Genomic DNA, 6,000 nt, shown 5'->3' on the forward strand with positions numbered 1-6,000 from the left:
CTCTTCTCAGTGTTGCAGAATGGACTGTTTAAACTCCATCAGCACTCTTGAGACAGCTTCAGCCAAGATCAGTACTGTTACCCTCTTTTTCTCTCATCCTTCCCAGATTGGTTCCCTGCAGAATCAGGGACAAGAAGAAGTAGCCTGGACTTCCAGCAGCGCTGCAGATGCTGGGAACATGGTGTTCCATGTCATCAACAGTTAAAAAAATGGGCTTAAGTGACCAGTAGTCTCTGGGTCACAGTCCTCGAGAAACTGTGGGACTCACTCGGAGCTGATAGCCGGCAGCAGCGTAACTTTAATTTTCCTACCACTTGGCTGAGCCCCAGTAGATCCTTCCTGACAATACTGAGAGGATGCGGCTTTGCTGAGAGAGGGGAGAGCAGCCACAGGGCAGCAGGTGTAGTAGGCAGATAAAAATGGGAAGGCATGTTCTAACTCTGTATGAGATCTAATACTGAGTGAATGGGGAAGGGAAGATGGTGATAGAGATGGTCTGCATGATACAGAGATTCCTTACAAGCTCAAGTTCACAGAACCTGACTTTACAAGTCAGCCAGCTGGAGATGGCTTAGTCCTCTCTCCCACTGGGTTCAGATCAGCTCTAACCCACAGCCAGCAGGCACCGCACCAGTCAGGACACTCCAGTGGTGCCGACATGATGTGACTCTCTGGTGTCCCGGATCGGTTGGGTCCTTTTAATTCTCACTATTGTTTTTAATCAGAACCATGGTTTAGGATAAGTCATCAGCACATGCAACACTGAAAATTCCATCTGCGGTAGGTGGAGGCACTGGGGTTTTCGCTTTCTCTTTGGTGCACAGGGGTTCTGTGCTTCAGACTCCTGGGGAAAGAAGGTAGGATAATAAATTCCCTGTGGGCTGGGGGGTGACGTACCCCCCCCGTGTGCTCTGTGTCAGTGCACGCAACCGAATGTGTAGTCAATGCTCTGGTATGCTCATTTACAAAATATCCATCTGTGAATATTACTGGGTTTGTAATCTTTGTTATATAAAATGTTTAGGCTGTACAGACTGGGGAGCAAAACGCAGACACCCCATATAAACAGAATTACGTTGCATTACTGAGCATAACAATACTCTCCCCTACCAGCATTTCAGTGGAGTGACTGTATGTTACTGCCTTGCATTTTTCACATAAGCAAAAAAAAATAAATCTAAAAGTAAAGGATGCACTAATAATTCCCATCCCCCCAAATGCATTTCAATGGTGCTGCATACAAAATCCCTGCTTGCCAGCTTCCACGTGGATTTTTGTATGGTGCACTAAAAGGTGTTCTTTTTTTAACAAATAAAAAGGGGGAGGGCTGGTACATGAAAACAATGTTAATGTAATTAAATATATATATATATATATACACACACTTCAGAAGAACAGCATAGTAAGCAGTACAGTAAAATAAATGTTGCATTATTTGTTACACCTTGTAATTTGTCTGTATTATGAAAGATGTAATGGTTTGTCAGCTGTAACTGTTGTTTTCTTGTAACATCATATTGAATAAAGTGTAGCAGAATCTCTCTTCTCCTTCATACATGTGAACTAGACCTAACCCAGGGAATAAAGCCTTTTTTTTACTTTCTGTTCCCAAAAAAATGAACAAGGGAATGGTTGTATACAACAGATTTTTAAGAAATGAAAAGTGCCTAGAAGCAGGCAGGCACTAGACAGTAATTAGTTGAAAAGATTAGGCACTGATTCAGTCAAACACATGAGCTTAATCAAAACTACAAGGCAGTGCTAGCTACACAGAGCAAGGTTCTTCGTGTTTCTGTCTGTACAAGTTAGTAAGTTAATTATTTGCTGTCTCTTTCCATTTTTTTTGTTAGATGTGTGACAAGGGATCTATTTACAGTACACTGGGATTTAATTGAAGTAGTAGAAGGGCCAGTTTTCTGGAAAAAAAACACAACCCAGGTCTGATTTAAATGTATCATTGTATGGAGAATAAACTCCGGCTTACTGCAACTTCTCTTGAAATAAAAACCTGAGAATTCCAGTGGAAAATCAGGCAAAACGTAATGATATGCATTTTTCACAACTTCGATATGGGAGTGTGATTTACACCTGCTCATACTTGGTTATTTACCTCAGTCAGTGAGTGTGTGCTGCTCGGATTCTTAACCTGTTTGTTTATTTGGGCATTATAGCATTAGATAGGCAAGTGCTTGCTCACACTGAATATAATCAACATGTGCCTTTGGTATATTCTCCTCCTTTCCATTGCTTGCAGCTTTTTTGGTACCAGCATCTTGGTAGGACATATTTTTAGACAATGGAAGTAAAATCGATGCAGCTTGCACAGACTTGGTTAGAATATTTGACTGATGTCAGAATATGCCATTTAACAAAGGCAGGACTCTATAGGAATCTGTTGGATTTTAACATCATTTTGGTCTGGGATGGGGGATGGCTGGAGAGCAAGGGTGTGTACTCTCTAGGCTGATGGGGAAGTCACTAGCCTAGAATATGGATAATGGAGGACCGAAATTCTGGTCCTGGCTCCGGCTGATTAGGAGTAATTGAAGATAAAATGGTCTTCCTTAGAGCTAGCACAATACAGGCTTGATTGTGGGCCTTCAGTGCCCCACGTTTTATCTGGTAGAATCATGTTCTGGCCCAGTTCTGATGGCAAAACTCCTCAGGAACAGAATCCCCACTTTTAAATCTAGCCAGCTACTGCAAAATGACATCAGCTGCACCCAGAGGGCATTGCACAAAACCAAACCAAGGAAACACACGCACGTTCATCTATTCCTATTTTACCCCCAGTTCTCACTGGCTAGGGCAAATTTAGGGAGGTGTTGCCTTTTCATAACCCAGATGAATAATTTGTGCTTTCAGCCGAGTAGCTGATATTTTTGGTATTCCTGACTCACTACCTGTGTGGCAACTTTAACCTACAAATCTCTCAGATACAAATGAGGACCAAGAATTATTACCTAAAAAGGTCTGTGTGTTTGAGCACTGGGTACCAGGAAGCATATTCAGAGTGAGCTTTTAATTATGTAGTATAATCCTTAAAGCCGTCTCCTGACCCCCTTGGCTGCACTCCCTAGCCTGCTTAGCCCCAAGGTTTTCTTCCTAAATTAGCCTGGCTGCTACAGCAAAGCAAGAGATGCACTTAACTAGAAGAGCAGCCACCCCTCCCCCGAGAAAAGAAAACCCAGAGGGAAGGTGTTGGAGCAACCTCGTGCCACCAGGTTAACACAGGCAGTTTCTAAATAATGCCTCTCCTTGTAAACCTCTGCAGAGTAAACCCTACAGCAGCAGAAGGGCTTGCTGCTACCAGTGGGGGGTGGTGTTATGGACATTAGATTTGAGAAGCTTATATAGCACATGGGCGAGGATAAAGGGATACAAATCAGAGAAAAAAACCTGAAGAGATTAAAAAAAAAAAAAAAATCCAGGGCCAAGTATTTACTGTTCGTTCCCCTTGCGAGTGGTGTTCTATATTGTCTGCAGTGAGTCATGCTGAGAGCGAGCCAGGCACAACAATAGCTGAGAGCAGTCCTGCAGCCCCTTTGTTACTGCCTGCGCCGGCTGATACCGAGTTGGGCGAAAGAAAGTGATTCCAAAAACGTCTTCTTTTTTTTTTTTTTTTTTTTTCTTTTCTCCTGCTTCCCAAAGGGCCCGGTAGTGATTGTTGGGGCTGTACCACCTTGAGAGAACCGCTAAACTAAAATCAAACATATTTTTAAATTCATTTTCCAAGGACCGATAGGGCAATTCACATAAAAGGCCTAACAGCTTTAAGTGCTATACAACAAGATACCGCAGTGCTGTATACCCTAGTAAAGTCTTGAAGCCTAAGGAGATTTATGATATCATAGAAACATTCCAACCTCACCTTTCAACTGGAATTAGGACTACGGCGTAGGTTTCAAAAGGGTAGGTGTTCATCTTACAATCCAGCTAATTATAATAGTTTGCCCCCAGCTTCCACCTGAGGAGCTCAGAGATATTCATGCATTAATGAAATGAGCTGTACACACAGCCCTGGGATATACCATATAGATGTAAAGATCCATATTTTGTAGAAGGAAAAGAAAAAACAACCCACCCCAAAAACCAAGGCGCTGGTTCAGTTCTCTTGTTTTCAAAGCTTTGCATGGGCACAGGCACCCAAGAGAGTATTTCTCTTGGCGTTTGGTGAAGCCTGAGCATTCAAGATACTTTTTTAGAATAGTTTATTACAACAACAAAGAAGCATAACTTCTGCATTGGAAACAAGTCATGTTTCACAGATGGAAAGACACCAATACGTGGCATGACAAAGTGCTGTGGTCTGATAGGGCTGTGAAGAGTTGTTCATTGACCAAATGCCTGGTATCATGTCAGTGTGGAGCAGGAGAAATTGCATGTACCGTCATGTCGGCTTCGCTGGAAAATACTGTAACCACAAACTGCCACTTGGCTGCATCAGGAGGCATAGATATAACTGTCAAACTCTTCAGAGACTGTCTCAGGTGTTCTTCTGTATCCCAATTTTTTTTTCCAGAAGACACAATACAGACAGCAAAGCAGAAGTGATTTTCTGCTTGGGAGGTAGTGCTCTACAGAAACAGTCCCTTTCATATAGGTGGTTAACATTTTATAGATGCTTCTCTCCCAGCATGCTGTTCTGGCCCATTACACGTAATAAATGCAAACCACTATAGCCCTAACATGCCCTTTTTATGTACATTGCTGGCTGCTGCAAGTGCTCATCTATCTGCTGAGCACTCAGAAAGCAGCCCAGCGCAGGATATTTTGGAACACAACTGCCTCTTTGGGACGTGAATCACGGGAAGAGCTGCACTTCTGGTCTCCCACATCCACTAGGTCCTTTCCAGAAATGCCTGTTTGCATCTGGGCAACAGCCGCGTTTTCACTGCCGGCTGTTTAGCTTGCACTCGTGCATGCAGAGTGACTAATCTGGAATAGCAGGAACCTGTAATTTTGGGAGCAGCTCCATTAGCGGTCAGAGGTTCCCCACTCTTCTGCTAGTCCAGAGACAGCAGCGAGCGAGCTGTTTGGCAGAGTGAGGTTTGGCTGCCCCATAGCTCCAAGCCGCTCTTCTGAGCTCTGCTCAAACACAGCATCTGTCGGTTTACCAGGACCAGAGGTGGAGGAAGCAGGAGAGGAGGCACAAGACAGAGATGCATGTGCAGTCTGGGGGCAAGGCCATGGACCTGGCAGTGGTTAGGAAATGGTCACGGGCAAGTTCCCTTGCTTTAGAAATGTCCTGAATGTTCACCCTACCTCTAGCTGGGCCCTTCTTTTATAATGGCCACATGAGAAAGGGACACTTGGATATCCTCCCAAACCCTGTCCCCAAGCAACTGTAATTTATATTTAGGACAACCGATTGATCAAAGGGAAGGGGAGAGCCTCAGTGGGTTTTGGATGAGCCCTTACAAGTCCCTTAATATGAGGAAGTGCGCTATACACTCACGGCCTGTAATAACACTTTGAACACCCCAGTCTGTTTCTGCAGCGTTAGCCAGCAGGGTTTCCTATGCCAGCGCTGCCAAAGCAAATAATACCCAGGTTTGGGGAGAGGAGGCTTGTGACAAACCCCAGTTCAGCAGCGGTGCCAGGTAGGCGAGAGGAGATGCCACCTTAACGAGAAAGGACCTGGGGCCTGGAAATGACATCGGCTCTTACTGGAGGCCTGATGACAAACTGGAGCTAAAGCGGCTTTGCCTCCGCCATCAGGACCCTCGGCTGCTCCTTATTGGCGCTGTGTCAGTCACTGTGCATGAATAAAAATGTCAGTGGCTCCCTGGATGTTCTCTCATCCCCCCCGCCTGACAGGACTGTGCCAGGTATATGGCAATCTTACGGCAAGAAACCCACAGTGCCCTCCAGAACACTGAGCCCGGTGAATTCCCACACCTGCGACTGGGGCTGCTGAGCTCGGTTCGCACGAAAATATTTTGACTGCAGGAATCTGTCTGCTAGGAGAAGGTGCCAGGAACGAACAAGGAGGGCATT

This window comes from Egretta garzetta, unplaced genomic scaffold (assembly GCF_000687185.1).
Source record: "Egretta garzetta isolate BGI_Z169 unplaced genomic scaffold, ASM68718v1 scaffold30, whole genome shotgun sequence".
In the NCBI taxonomy this organism is placed as follows: domain Eukaryota; kingdom Metazoa; phylum Chordata; class Aves; order Pelecaniformes; family Ardeidae; genus Egretta; species Egretta garzetta.